Genomic DNA, 16,053 nt, shown 5'->3' on the forward strand with positions numbered 1-16,053 from the left:
TCATCTCCTATCTGTCATGCATAACTAAGTACAGAATTGATTTTCCACACGAATCTCTCTATCTTTAACTTTCTTCATATCTTATGCTTTTTTTTTTTTAACATGTGGGATCTCAGGGTTATTAAGAGTATCATAAGGTATAAGACAAAAATACATGCACTCATGCAGGCACTGGGGAGAAGCTTCACAGTGAACCTCATGTCACCAATATGACCTGATACTAAAAAGTAAAGTCTCAGGAAAACACTATTAGTGGTGGCCTCACCGGGGGTGGGTTGGTGGTGGGGGTAGGACACAGACGGTCAAAATGACTGTTCATTCCAGAAACTTGGATTAGAGGATTGATGGCCATTTTAGAAGTAGAGAAGGAGCTTGCACAACTAGCACCAGCCCCCAGCCCCTGACATCCAGTACAGACTTCTTAGTCTGGGTGCTCGTGCTCTCAGTGCTACCTTTCATATTGTCTTCCATTGCAGAGCCCTCAGTCAAGGCAAACAATTGGCGAGGTGACGAGCCTCCAATTTCTGCTGAGCCGACGCGGAGTACCATACTGCAAAGCCGACAACGCTTCTATCAGGTTTGTGTCCCATGAGGGAGCTGCCAGCATTGCCAGAGGTATGTCCTCTCTTCCTACAGCATCATGTGGAAACAAACAGAATTCTGGAATGCTGCAGGTGATCTTCCAAGTAGGGCAACACCTGGCAGCTGTCCTGAATCATCCATTAATAATCCAAAGGCTGTCAACTGGGTCTCCTTTGAGTGAGCACATGCCTGATGCATCCCAAGCCATGTAAGAAATGGTCTTTGGAAAGGGAAGAGTATATATATATATAGGGTAGCAAAATATCAATTAATCCCTACTTAGAGTCACACTCCATATGGCATAGTCTATCATTTTGAGGAGATTCTGAAAGTTAAATAGGTCCTATGGAGACCAGACAACAGGAGGAAAAGACCTCCTTTTTTTTTATGATCAGTAAAGATGTTCCACATTGGAGGCACAGGGACCCGCCAATACTGGACTGTGCACAGAAATCACCCAGGCATCTGATCAAACGATAAACTCTGGTTCTGGAGTAAGATGCCTGAAGCCAGCAGTTCTACTGGTGAGTATGAAGAGTCTCCAAAGACTATCTGAATCCAGCTGTCTTTGGAAAGAATGCAGGCAGGCATGCAAGAGAACACAGACTCCTGTCAAGAACTGAGACCTTAAAACAGGGTGTGGTGGTGCATGCCTACAATCCCCGCAGGATTATAAGCAGGAGGACCAGAGATTCAAGGTCATCTAGGTTGGCTAGATGCCAGACTTTTCTCAGTAAAACAGGGACAGGAAAGAACTCAGACTTATAAACCTTCGAGTTCAGTGTCACTGTTCCCTAGGCTTGATTTTTCTGCCTCTCTTCACACTGCAGATCTCTGGCTGGGCTCACTTGACCCCCAAAGTATACTACCTCCTCCAAGATCATTAACTATCAAGTGAGAGCCAAGTCTAATCAGGGCATACAGAAGGGTCCTCTTTGCCATCTCATTGATTAAATACTTGAAAGATAGAAGTCTTGTCCCAATTAGTTTTTGTCAACTTGGCGCAAGTTGGAGTATTTGGGAAGAGGAAACCTTAATCAAGAAAATGTCCCTACCAGATTGGCCCGTGGCAAGCCATGAGGCAAGCCCACGGAATCCTTGGTTAGTGATTGCTATGAGAGAGTCCCACCCACTGTGGGTGGTGCCAGCCTTAGGCTGGTGGTCCTGGGAACTAACTATAAGAAAGCAGGCTGAACAAGTCATGGAAGCAAGCCAGTAACCACCATCCTCCGTGACCTCTGTATCAGCTTCCTGGCTGTCCTTCATGGTAAACTACAAAGTGCAGGATGAGATGAAGCCAAGGCTGTCCTTCTCTAGTTATTTTGGGCATGGTGTTTTATCACAAAAGTATAGGCCCCAAAGTAAGACAAGCCTCAAACCCCAACCTCTTCTACACCTGGTTAATAATAAGGCTGATTGCTGACACGAATCTCCTAAGCTAAGCATGTGGGGCTCGTTCCGTTCACTGGCACTTTGAAACCTACAACATAAAATCTAACTGTGTGGCATCCAAGTCTGCTCAGCTCTAGAACTGCCTGCTGTCCCATTTGCTCGGCTCTGGTAGTCCTGCCTTTTTACATCATCTTGTGTGTTTCGTTATAAATTCAGCCACGTGGAGTAGCCTTCCTATCTGTTCTCAGCATACCATTCTCTGCTAGAAATGCCCTGTCGCGCCTACATACGCCCTTGAAGACACCATGCCCATATCCATCGGCAGGAAGAGATCAGTATAGCAACCGTTTGTTCTTTCTCCATTTCTGCTGGTGTTCTGGGAACTCTGGGCATGTCTTGGTCATTTGTGTGCATCATATTCCAGTCACACAATGAGCCCACAACAATATACTCCTTCAAGGGTATGGTGGGGGTCCCACAGCACATTAGGCATTTTAGAAAATAAGGGATAAAGGTGTGTGTGGAGGGAGGGAGGGACAGAGAGGCAGAGACTCTCCTATTTGTATCATGGACCCTGTAGATTTCATCCATAGCCTTTGAAACATTTGTAATGTTTCAAAGGCAGAATTAAATTGGATTACCAGCCACACAAATACACTCACTGGAGATTTCCTGGGTGTTTTTCTGATGCCATGCCTTAAAACAAAGAAATCTAATAGCCATGGACCAAAGGTTGTAAGTGAAGGATAATCCACCCTTAGAGAGTAATTAATAAGGGATTAAAGCTAAATAAAACCACAGCCGAACGTGCAACTGCCACATACCGAACACCGTAAGCCAGACTGGCCATCAGGCAGGAAGCCCGCAGTGCATAAATCAGTGACTGTACCGAGGATTAGCTATCAGGAGCTTTACCAAGTCACTGTGGTAGACAGACCTCTTCCTGTCACAGCGGCTGGGTCAAACTACAACCTGTAGAAAAGCAAACCGGAGACGCTGGCAATTAACTTTGCCCTCTAAGTGCTATGAGCCACCCAGGCAATGCCGTTGTACTCACGCAGTAAGGTGGAGCTGAGGTGACCTACAGACAGCTCACCTTCAGTGTTGCATTGATAAATCAGAAGAAACCACAGGCCCTAGCAAGCTCACCTCAGGATCATCAAGTCCTTGAGGCTACTCACAGGACAGCTACACACAGACTTCCTTCCCAGACCCTCTTGGAGTCTAACTTTCCCCTTCCTTCTATTACTCATGGAGCACCTGTAACATGTCAATTGTCCAGAACCCCTGGGAAGAAGACAGAGGCAACTCCTTACCTCCTGGAACTTGCATTCTAGCAGGAAGGTGCAATTAGAGACAGCAAACTATGCAGAATAAATGATGTACACGGGTTATAAGATGATTACCATAGGAAGAGAAGGGAGGACTCCCATGCGAAGGGGGATGCATGCCATAGGGGAACCTTTCTGGGAATGTACAGTCTCTATATAAGAGGAGTACTTGAAGGGAGTGCACCATAGATCACCAACAGTTACCTATTTCACAGAGCTATGTAGGCCTTCCCCTACACTTCCCTTCAGCGGCTGGCTTGGTTTCCATGACTTGGAGTGATGCAGCAAGGTGAAGACAGTTATGCCCCCTGGACTAAGAGATGCCCAGGTTTATGTTCAGCTCTGCCACTTGTGACTAAAAATAGCCAGACATCACCATCTTCATTTCACTAACAGTGGTGTTAGTGGGTTCTACTGCCACTCCAGCCCTGTGGAGCCGCCAGCTTGTTGATGTTGCTGAGATTTAGATGGTGGTCACTGTATGCTGGCTCATGCCTTGTCTATCTAGTAAAGAACTGAAAAAAAAAAAAAAACAAAAAACAAAAAAACCTTCCTTTATTTCCAGTGAGGCTGAATGTATTAGTTCAGGAGAGAACGGAGCTGCATCTCTACATGTGTACTTGCTTCTCTCCCTAACATTTATCCTTTGGGTGCAGAGGAACGAGTTACCAGGCTAGACTCAGTAGCTGTGGTAAAGGATCCCAATCCTAACGGAAAAACCAGGGCTTTGAGGTCACCTCATCTAACACAACTTCATAAACGGAGAGTCCAAGAGTCCTCTATGCCAAGTCCCAAAGAAACGGAGGACAAATGGCTAACTGTGGTGCCCACGTAACACACCGAAGCACGCGCTGACCTCCAGGCTCAGTTGGTACCTGTGGCTCCGCTCTCCGCCCCCCTCTACTCCCCTCACCCCCTAATCTCCTTTCTCTTCCCTTCCCTTTCCCCAGCTTCTCTTTCTTTTATAAACCAGCCACAGGCTCTCTTGGCTCCTGGTCCCCCTCTCTTTTCTCATCCTCTCTTGCTTGCTGTCCCTCCCCCTCCTCCCATGGCCCTGTTCAGTCTAGACCCTTCCACATGCCCCTGGCTGTACTCTCCTCATATCTCTGGTAAAACCCTTCTCCTCAGCCATACCTAGGAGCACTCATGTCCTCATTTTCATTCACTCTGACCATCCATGAGCCAGACATATGTTTGATCCTTTACTCCTGTTACCTGCTGTTCCCTCTGAATAATTTAGCTCATTCTGGGGCTTTCCCACGGGTGGGGTGAGAACTTCTGGTTTTCATATCAAATAGATGATGATTCTTGAGTATCCTCCATGATAGATAATTTGCTTTCCTGGTAAAGCAAATTCTTCTTATTCTGCTCTAAGATCAATGGTCATTCACCCTCTAGGCAGAGTATTTTACAGCTTTCCCTGGGAATGATCCTTTTAGAGATTTGTTAAAAGTAGGCTTCCAACCACAAACCCAGTGTTAGCCCCAACTTACATTCTAATCACGACCAGCTAGACAGGACCACAGGAGGAGCTACCAGGCAGAAGAAACCCCAAACACTTAGAGAAGCACACCCACATGTGTAACTGCTTCTCTGTATGGCTCCTAACCCCATCACAAGTATATGATCTGTGGACTCGGTTATTAAGGTTAGTCAGGCCCAGCAGGCTGAAAGTGCAGGCAGAGAGGTAAGTCCCTGGCTCGGGCCCTAATGAGCTCAGGGCCTCTCTAGCACCTGTGTTGGGAGTGGGCCCCAGAGGACTTGGTACTTTATGGATCGGATAAATGAGTGAGTCTCACCTTACAGCCAGGAGGCCGCTGACACTCTTAACTGGTGCCTTCTCAATTAGGAACTTAGGGGATGCTTTTGATTTTGTTCTCTGATCACGTGTCTTCCCTTCCCAAACATAGATAAGCAAAGCTAAATATAGATGTGTACAAACACAACAAACCAGCAACTTAATTATCACTCAGGGAGGACCCAAGATTAGGCCACTCTAGGAGGCCGTGGAGCAGGCAGAAGAAGAGGATGCTGGAACATCAGCTGTGGGCTGCACCCTGCACCACCCACTCGTTCAGCTCAGTCTTGCTGTGGAGCTTTTGAGTTTTCTTTCCATAACTGGGTAAAGCTATGGAGCTTTACAATCAAATCTTCTAGCCCTGCGTCACAGTCAGAATTAAGTTTTTATGGCACTTTTCCTAAGAAGGAATGAATGCATATCTGAAGACTCTCATTTCCAATTGGAGGTGACAGGGCCTTGACATGTGCCTTTTCCTCTCCTGCCCTATTCTTGGTGTGTCTCAGACTCATTCCCACCAGCTCCTGCCCTCATTCTTCACTTTTGTAGAAGCAGGGCTCTCCTGGTATAGGCAGGAACAGAACTACTCTGCCTGGGCTGCAGGATTTCCCACCAACAAAGAATCAAGAAACAACCTAATTCATTGAAACCAGCTACCAAAAGCAGGCCACCTACTTTATCAGTCATCTGATTAGGCTTGCAAAACTTCACCCTGCCTATTGCTATAGCACCGCTAACACATAAAATAAACCAAGTAAAAAAAATCAGAATATAATTTATAAGAATATTAGTCCAACAAAAACTGACGAGTGTAAGAAATGTATTTCTCAGTAGTGAAAGAGATAGCTCTCATTCATTCTGAAGTGCCGGAAGAATAAGAAATTATTTTTAAGCAATGAGCAAGGCAAGTGCTTAAACCGTGTATTCAGTGAGTTAGTTACTTACATGCAATACCAGACAGAATAAATCTATTTCAGATAAAACATTCACTTATTAACCTCAGATATCATTCTACTGAAAATCTCAACAAAAAGGGGTAGAACTTAGAATAGAGTTCAACTCTATAGAGGTCTGTCACATCTGACAAAGTCCTTACAAAGCCAGACTTCCTTAACTCTGAAGCTTACAACCTGATAATTGAGTGGAGCATTTCAAACCTCCACACTGGCAAAGGTCCCAAAGATCATGTCCCTGGGATTCTGAAAGGCCTCTGCCCAGGAATTCCTGATCATGAGCCTTCCAATTCTGTGACAAGGTTTCTAGTCACTGACCAGGGTCAGAAGAGGCTGTTTATAATTGCATGTGATTCTCTGCCTGCAGCAGGCCACATGAGTAAGAGCTGGTGAGTAAGACAGCTTACATCACTGAAAGTGGGCTGTGTCAGGTAGTTCTAGCCATTGATTACACTTGAATCTGCCAGGCCTGTATTTTCCCTTGGTCTGAAATCCCACTGTTCTCTGCCAGAGGGGGAAGGAGGGGGGGGCACATCATGTGTTTTTCCAGAAACGTCCATACACTCTTCCATTTTCTAGAAGAAAAATCAACCCTTTGTTTTCAGAGGCAGGGACTGAACAGAGGGGTGGGGGTGGGGGGATGGATGTCAATCAACAGCTCTGACTCTGAACCTTCTTCTGGTAACTGAATGAATGGAGTGGCTGGCCTGTGCCTCAGCTGGAAGCAGGTAGTTTGTGATTACTTGACTTGTCCCTTGGTTAGTTGGGTGGATTCATTTCTGGGGAACACTAAGGGGAAGAGGAGGGGTGATGCCAGGGTTTCAAGAAAGGTGGAAAACACAGTCTCCTTGGATTTCAGGACTGCTGGTGGGGAGTCTTCATTTGTGCCTAGGCAGCCTTTCTTAACTTGTGGGTCGTGACCCCTTTGGTGGTCAGTCACCAGATATCCTGCATAGCACATACTTTTATTACAATTCATAGCGGTAGCAAAATTATAGTTATGAAGTAGCAACAAAAAGAACTTTATGGCTGGGGGTCAGCAAATCACCACATCAAGAACTAAGCTGTATTAAAGGGTCACAGCATTGGGAAGGTGGAGAACCACTGGTCTGGAGGATAGAATGGCTCTGGCTGACTATCCAGGGTCCATCAGCGTCCCTCTGTGCCCCTCAGAATCCAAATAGGCCAGCAACAAGTGAAAAACAAGTATTTACTGAGGTGAGGGCACGCCAAGTGGCCCTCTGCAGAGTTCTAAGCTACCAGGGAGGGACATGGTCCAAATAGATTCTGAAAAAAAAAAAAAAAAAAAAAAAAAAGAAAGAAAGAAACAGGGTTGAGAACTCGTGTTCCTGCTGAAGGTGAATGACCTTGGAAACCTGGATCCTAGGTGGCCCACCTGTAAGTGAGTCCTTTGCATAATTACGAAATGACATCAGCAGCAGCCAACTCCAGGGGGTAAAGATCACTACCTTCCTACGTAAATAGCTGTCCTTGAAAACTACTTTGGAAAATCCCTAGCAGGTTTAGACTAATGAAACAAAACAAAACAACCCCCCCCCCCAAAAAAAAAAAACAAGAAAAAAACACACAAAACAAAAACCACCTGAAATGAAATGGAGAAAATCAAGCCAGCCTTCTACCCCCAAACAGCACCTATGAGCAAGGAAGTCCCCTTCCATGCACCAGGAATGCCAGCATCTCAGGCCAGCAAACAGCCCTTCTGGACTATGGTATCCACACTTTTCAAGGCTTCATGGAACCCCTGCCTTGCATCCTCTCCTCTTGAGCAGTCCCTGACACTGACAACTGAACATCCTGAATGCATGGTTTTAAAAGCCACATTCAGTTGCATTACTGATTCCACAGTCTTGAGTAGAAAAGCCAATTTGTCCTGAAAACGCACGAGAAAGCCTCGGTAGCAGCTCCTTCTCTCTCCTCCTGTCTAACTAAGTAAAAACCCTCTTTCCTCATCTCCTGACTGACACTCACTGGATTCAGCTTTGCATGGACAATGAGGTCCATCCTGTGCTCCTCACACCTCTGACAGTGCTTCAAATTCTCTTTGCTTTTATAGAGTTCAGTTATTTGCCCCCCCCCCACCCCACCTCAGCCAGAATCCAATTCCAATGCATGTCGACAGCGTACTTTTCAATGTGAAATAAAGTAGTGTCGATGAACTTAGATCCAAGGGTAGCTTTTACGTCACATTTCTGATCCATCTGCATCCCTTTAGATCCTAGCTGTCTTAACACAACACCATCAGAACACCCATGGAAAGTAACCAGACTCATTAACAGAAGGTGTGGCCCATAATCATTTATTCCAGGCTTATGGATACACTACTAAACTAACAGTTTATGAATCACCAGATGAGACGGTAAAGAAACAAATATCACATGTTAATCACACCGGGTATTTGCATGCATGAGTAACATACATGAGAAATGACAGCTAGACACGAAAGAACAATTCGGTTGAATATGTTCTGGCCTTTCATTCTGATTGTCTCAAAAAAAAAAAGAAATTTATTTTTATACATTCAGTAACTTATATTAAATTACATAAGCCAAGTCCTGACGGAAGTAAGCCTTCTATGACTGCCATCTAACGATCTGAATGTAAACCACGAGTCTCCCAAGTAAACCACTACATGACCTAAGATGGCATTTCACTGGAAGCCAAGGACGGCTGATACCTCCCTCTTCTCCACTGAACCGTCCCAGGAATAGGGATTCAACACACAACAGGAAGGTTTGTGAGTTTTCTGCCCAAAATAATGATTTTTAAATCGGAGATCAATGTTCACAGGATTTAAGCAGTGACCCTCTTCATTAGATATAAGAGATACTAAAAGGAACCTTCCTGTGTTCCTTTGGGAGATGAACACTATACATTTTTCTAAACTGTCAAGAGAGAAGAAAGCAAAAGCAGGTTAGGGTTCATGTCATAGCCCCTTTCAAGTTGGTCTGCTAACCCTTTTACAGGAGGAGGAAGAATCCCCCCCCCCCCCCCCCCCCCCGCTCTCGCTAACCCTCAAAAGCATTTACAATGGAAACTTTTGGTATGTTAGAGCAACATCGCTGATAGGAAAACAGTATTACAACAAAAATCGAACTCTGTGCCAGTGGATGCCGTACACCCACACAGCGAACTTACAGTGGTGTCTTTGTTCTTACCTGTGACTGTCCTCGAGAATCAAGATAAACAAGGCATGTGTGCTGCTGGGAAGTGCTGGGCCGGATTGGGGTTGACAGAAGTCTACCTGGGCAACCCTGGCGCTCCCTGCCTGGTCTTCTGCCTTCCTTGCTTCAAAGTAGTGTCTGCACCACACACCTCTGTAGGCACTCTGAACACCAGCAAGTTTTAACACATCTGAGAACGCCTGCCAGAAGCTTGCTACTTAGGCTGGTGAGTCATTTCAGTGACAGCTAGACCAGAATGCTTCTCGGTGGGAACAGGGACTCAAGTCAAGCTCCACCCAGTCCCTAGCTAAGGCTAGATTAACTCCACCCAGCTCAGCAATTAGCTGAAATCCTCTCACCCAGTGCCCTACAGTCAAGTTACCTGTGCTTGTTCTTAGAGTATCTTCTCTCCGAGGGATAGACCTCAATGGATTGCTGAACCCGGGATGGGATATGAGCAGGGGTCATGTGGTCTTTGGGCTGTCTGGCTTGCTTAGAGCACTGGTCCTCTGGGCGGGCAGAGGGTCAGCCTTCCACCCTTCACTTATTCTTCACAGCTCACTCAGCTTTTGTTCTTTTAGCTGGGCCCTACACCAAACAGCTTGGAAATCCCAACTTCCTGGCTCCCAGAGAGCTTAAAGTAGCTACAAAAATAACCATCCTATGACTACCACACCGAAAAGAAACAGCAGGTGAGACTGGGTATTTCAGGAAAGGTGAGTTCTGACTACAAACCCGCAATCCCAGTCCCCTCAACCCCCTCAGGTGCCCAGAGGCTGAAGAACACTGCCTCTGTTCTCTGTACTTGACTCTTGACTCGATTCTCATTGGGGCAGCCTGACCACCTGTCCTTGACTTGTTGATAAAACAGAGACCAAAGCAACTTGTGGATGAAAGGGTTTTTTTCCCTTATACTTCCTGATCATTGTCTGCCACTGAGGGAAGCCAGCCAGGAGCCTGGAGACACAAGCTAAAGTTAGGGGCCACTGAGGAATCACAAATCCCTGTAAGCAAACACATCTAAAAAGATGTGTAAGGTAGGTGTGTAGGGTCTGTGGGGTGTGTGTGTGTGTGTGTGTGTGTGTGTGTGTGTGAGAGAGAGAGAGAGAGAGAGAGAGAGAGAGAGAGAGAGAGAGAGAGAGAGTTAGTTTACCTCTTAACATAAACATAGAAAGCACTGGGCTGAAGTCATTTCATGAAATGCCTAAATGTCAGCCTTGTAAGCAAGAAGACCTCAGTTCCATTCTTCAGAATCTATATTTAAAAAAAAAAAATTGGGGCATGGTAGTGACTATCTGTAATCCCTTCACTGAGGAGGTGGAAACAGCCAGATTACTGGAGCTCACTGGCTAGCCAGACTAGTTCACTTGGAGACTTCCAGGTCAATGAGAGAACCTGACTCAAGGTGGGAAGCGCTGGAGAAACAATCCTGGAGGGTGTTCTCTGGCCTCCACACCAATGTGTATACATCTGAGTACATATGTGTGCACACATAAATGATCAAAAGCACTTCTACTTCCAGTTAAATGTTCCCCATGGAGGGTTGGACCCCAGTGTCTCAAAAAATGACCTCACAGATAGAATCTTTAAAAAGATAATAAAGTTAAAATAAGGTCGGTGGGTCCTAACCCAATGCAACTGTGTCCTTATAAAAGGTAAATCAGGACACACACAGGTAGAAGGGAGACTGGAAGAAGATGGCCTTTGCCAGTTAAGGAGACAGAGAAATAACCAACCCCAATTTCAAATACCTTGACTTTAAGACTTCTAGACCTGGAGAACTAGGAGGGAAAATGTGTGTGATACTGAAGCCACCCAAGCTGTGGGACTGTTATCGCAAACCTAGCTTTGGGTAAGTGACAACTCGTGTTAAGCATTAATATAAAGATGCCATCCTCATAGACATCTGGTTCGCAGCTGTACACTTCCCTCCAGGATGCTCCTCCCCTTCATCCCAGCAAGGATCCATCTGGAAAGCTGGACACAATAACCCGATTCTGAAAAGAGCAAGACCTGTCTCCATCTAATGTTCCCCTCCACATCAGTCAAGAACATCAAACAAGGGTTCCCAGGGCAACTGAATCCTTCTCTGGAGCCCACAGAAAACAGCTTATGCTGAGCCCCCAGTGCAACTGACCAGTCATTAACAATCTCAGCATTAAATTAAGAAATGCTTTTAAAAAGTAGTTTTTAATTAGCAGTGGCCAGAAGTCTATATCCAATTCTTTTTGTCTATAGGAAGAAACTAGGGCCCAATTTTGCTATGCCCAAGAGTGATAACCATGTTCCTACTAATTAGGGTAACATAGGACCAGGACTAGCCTGATCTCCCATGTTGTCTCCCCAAATTTACAGTGCCCCTATTTAGACTATAGCAAAAGGTAACATGGACAAGATCTCAGAAACCAAGGGAGCACAGCAGGCCAGAGAGCCTGTCTACAATAGGTTAGCTTAGCTGTTTCAGCATAGCTATCGGGGCTGTGTCAGTCTTGGTTTGCTTTGGTAGGGGGCACCTGGTACACTGTGGGATGTTTATATGCATCCTTGGCACTGCCCACGAAGTAGCAGGTCTTCATAGGTATGAGAATGGAGAACAACTACAGATACTGCTCACTGTCCCTGGGGGGTGATGGTGGCTCCAGATAAAGCAACTGGTTGAAGGGACAAGACTTAGAGTCGAAGATGGTGGTGGCGGCCTTGGAGCCATGGGAGAAGGAGTAACAGTATAGCTGTGGACAGGGAAGAATCCAAGGAGTGTGACGGAGGCTTGCTTTAGCATCTCCCAATGGAAGACAAAGAGGCACATGCCAGGCTGAGGAAAGCAAGGGCTCCAGATTTGATAAACAGGAAGGAGCTGACGTCTTCAGACTGATGATGCCTCAGTTTCACAATACAGGCAGCATGCATGCAGTCAGTACCTGGAGGAAAAGAAACAGCAATCCTTCCCAGCACGGCCCAGAGTCTTCTCTGACCAAGGAGAGGCCCCAGGAAGGACACCTGAGAATGACCAGGGAAGGGCCAGCAAGAAGCCTTCCTTTCTGCCTATTTCTTGGAGACAGTTCTTTTCCAAATGACATTTCAAACTATTATTTAAAATTCACACTGCCGCTGCCTGGCTACAGTAAAACAGTAAAATGCAGAGAGCTGTTCCCAGCTATTTGGGAGGTTGAGGCAACAGGATTATAAATTAAAACTGGGCCTGGGAATGCAGAAGGGACTTAACACTAGTCTAAGGAACTGAGATTCTTTTCAAATATGCAAAGTGGAGGAGGAGGAGGAGAAGGAACAAGAAGGCCATAAGGAGCTTGCCTAGAATGCACTTGGTCCAGGGTTCAACTCTCAGGAATGCACATTTTTAAATTTTGATGTTTCCACAATTCTATATTATTTGCGATTAAATGTGCAGCTTTGTATGACTTGTGGGCACTTCTGATGTACTACCAAACCACCTGCTCAGTACTATTTATTATTCTTAGACAGCTGGGTTGTTTATAAGCTAGGTCTTATAAACATTATTAATCATATCATTTGCTAAATGTGGATTCTGATGGATGAGGTCTCCATGCTTACAAAGCAGACACTTAAGTATTTCATAAAATGAGCCCAGCCCAGTGCCTTCTATGTTTATGTTAAGAGGCAAACTGTTAAATATTCTCTCTCTCTCTCTCTCTCTCTCTCTCTCTCTCTCTCTCTCTCTCACACACACACACACACACACACCTTATATATCTAGGTCTTCATAAATCAGTATATTTCAAAGAAAAATAAGATGTATATTAATGCTTTTGTTATTTTATAAGTATTGTGTGTGTGCACCATGCAGATGCCCATGAGGACCAGAAGAGACTGGATCCTCTGGAACCCTAGGCGCAGTCAGTGAGAAGCCATCTGATGTGTGGATATAGCTTCTGGGAACTGAAGCCGGGTCCTCTGCAACAGCAAGTGCTCTTAAACACTAAGCCGTTTATCTCTTGAGCCATGGAAAAGTATATTTAAAAGATAATTAAAGTTTAGCTAGCATATCCAAATGGAATTATGGATAGTTACGAATGATTTTAGTCAAAACAAGATCTTAAGAACATAAAATTTGAATTTCTTAGTATTCCAAAAGATAGTTCAGGTTTGGTGTTTTTATTTTCTTTTAATCTTAAAAGGATCTGCCAACTAGTGAAATCTTCAAGATGTTTCCCTAAAAAGCCTCCGTGATTTAACCTATAATATGTAGTATCTAAAAATTATTAGAAACATAAGCTGTCATGAGATGCTTACCATATAATACTGTTTATGTCAAACTCAGAAACCATTTCCGTACATCTAATTACAAACATAGCCAAGGGCTGGAAAGAAAGGCAACAAGGTGGTGACCAAGTCTCTCTCTCAGGCTGCTTGGATTTATAGGCTTGTATCTTATCTTTACATTTTATCTGCCATGATTAATAAAGGGTATTTTAAAATGGTGACATGTCTGTACTGTCAGTTCTTGAAGGATGAGTAAGTACACGGGGAGAGAGAACCCAGATGCTTGATGTAGAAGCCCAAGTTTCTCTGTCTTGCTCAGAATCAGCTACGGTAGCAGAGAAACTGGGACGATTGGTGGGGGAGGAAGGAAACACGGATGACTTGGTGCAGGCAAAACTCTTTATGTAACTCAGGCAGAGCTTTGTAACCCTGGGCCTGGAATTTCTTCACAAAGATCTTCAAACAGCCCCTCCTGTCTTGGTTTAGCTTATGGTTCCAATACCTAACTATAAAAGAGGATGTATGTGTGGTTAGAGTCCTTCACAGGTTCCCATGTCCTTATGCACTTATCCAAGTATCAAAAAAAGACATGGTTTTATCGAGAGGAGGAAAGGCCCCTGCATTCTCCAAATACCACTCAGTACACAAGGCTGTATTTGTCTGCCCAAAGCATATGGTCCCCAAATCTGTATCCCTGAAACCTTTGGCAGCTTACAGATATGTCCTGGTTTCTGAAATGACTGTGTTCCTGATTCTGAGTTTTCAGGGGAGTTACCTAGAATCCCAAACACATTGTCAATCACCATGATCTCCACTCAACACTGGCCAGTCTCCCAGCTCGTTTGTAGTTGAAAGTCTAAAGAGCAAAGAACACCTCAATGGAGCTTAGGTTCCGCCTCTCCCCTGCACCCCCATCTCCCCCACCACCACCTGAGGGGCTGTCAGTCACACTCTGTTCTTGTCTTTTTCTCACACAACTAGCCCAGCATCTAGAAGGGCTCTAACTGTCCCAGTGAGCCCCCTTCTCTCTCCTCCTTTCCATACCTGAAGCCACTCCACCCTAGGCTATTGCAACAACCCCTTAACTAGCCTGGGGCCACTCTCACCTGCAACAATAAAAGACAACAAACCACTCCCATTTCTGGCTACAGGGAGGCACACTTCCTCCAACCATAACCATAGGAATGCAAATTCCTTTACAACAGTCCACAGAGCCTCAAGGAGCCCTGGCTCCTGCCTGTCTCTCTAAACCTCACATCTACCACTCTGTCAATTGCCTTGCTATCACTTAAACCTTTCAAGTTCATCTCGACCTACCTCTTTCTGAATGTGTTTCTTGAAAGGCCCTCATTTTTAAAGGAAGCTCAATGACTCTTTATGCTGACAGGAACCAAGTAAAGTATGGAGCAAAGTGTTTAGATCCCCAAATTCTTTTTAGTTAGTAATCCCATATCCAAGAAACACAAAAACAAAATCCAGTTTAAAGCCTTTCAGTTTTGCACAAAGATAGTCACATATTTTCCCACTTTTTTTTTTTTTTTTTTTTTTGGTTTTTTCGAGACAGGGTTTCTCTGTGTAGTCCTGGCTGTCCTGGAACTCACTCTGTAGACCAGGCTGGCCTCGAACTTAGAAATCCGCCTGCCTCTGCCTCCCAAGTGCTGGGATTAAAGGCGTGCGCCACCACACCGCCCGGCCTTTTCCCACTTTCTTAAAACAAGAACAAAAACAAAACTAGAAACTTCCAGGGGACGTTGACAAAATAAGATGCAGAACACGCAGAAACCGGAATGTCATTATGTATCACCTGGTAGAGTAAGTTACAATGTTACGAGGGCAATCAGAAAAACCCACATTCCCTCCCAAAAGATAAACAGAGAGAAGCTACCCAGGTATGCAATGATGCATAGTTGATAGCCTTGTGTTTAGACTTAGAAACTTCTGCAATTTTCCCAATAAGAGGGGGAAACCCCTTTTTATATTTAACAAGAACAAATAATGTTAAAAATAATTGTTAATGTTCCAAGGTATGCCTGAAGAGATATACTTAAAAGTACAATGTTAAAAGTATCTACGTAATAATATGTATATATTGAGTGTGAGCACTGGTTACATAAACAAGTGGTCGAATCCACTTGCTTTCTATTTATAAATAACTTAAAAATCAACGAAAATTAACAACTGGGAGGGAAAAGGACAAAAGGCTACTAGCGAGTACTTTATAGAAAGGAAGAAAGAAAGCACTGAGTACTGGACACTTCAACTAATTAAAGACAGAAAAGTAAGTGATGGGTTCTCCTTTCCAGGCTGGCAAAGTAAAAGGACTGACCAATCAGGGCAATGCCAAGCACAGGAGGGATGCTGTTCTCAGCACCAGCTGCGACAGGCAGGAACTAGTGGGCAACTTCCCAGTGTCTGCTCTGAAAGGTCTCCCCAGGCCTGAGTGAATGCTCCCCAGATGGTGGTGCTGTGTGGGAGCCTGACTGTTTTGGGAGCGCATGCAACGGGTCACTAGCCCAGGCTCTGAAGGTTATATCTCCTTTCACTCCATCCTGCCTTTTCTGCATCCTGGTTTGTGC

The 16,053-nt window shown here is 44.9% G+C and overlaps 1 protein-coding gene across 4 annotated transcripts in view; it reads right to left on the reverse strand.

The window, feature by feature from the left end:
- Nedd4l (NEDD4 like E3 ubiquitin protein ligase) overlaps window positions 1–16,053 on the reverse strand; it is a 329,402-nt gene that overhangs the window by 163,221 nt on the left and 150,128 nt on the right. Inside the window, exon 1 of one of the 4 annotated variants that reach the window (XM_076912555.1) lies at window positions 9,233–9,426. The exons of the other annotated variants lie outside the window; for them this stretch is intronic. The gene's annotated coding sequence lies outside the window, so the exon portion shown is untranslated. Of the gene's footprint in view, window positions 1–9,232; window positions 9,427–16,053 lie in introns of those variants that run through there. 4 annotated transcript variants of the gene reach the window in all.

Source organism: Arvicanthis niloticus, chromosome 14 (genome assembly GCF_011762505.2).
Source record: "Arvicanthis niloticus isolate mArvNil1 chromosome 14, mArvNil1.pat.X, whole genome shotgun sequence".
Taxonomy (NCBI): Eukaryota; Metazoa; Chordata; class Mammalia; order Rodentia; family Muridae; genus Arvicanthis; species Arvicanthis niloticus.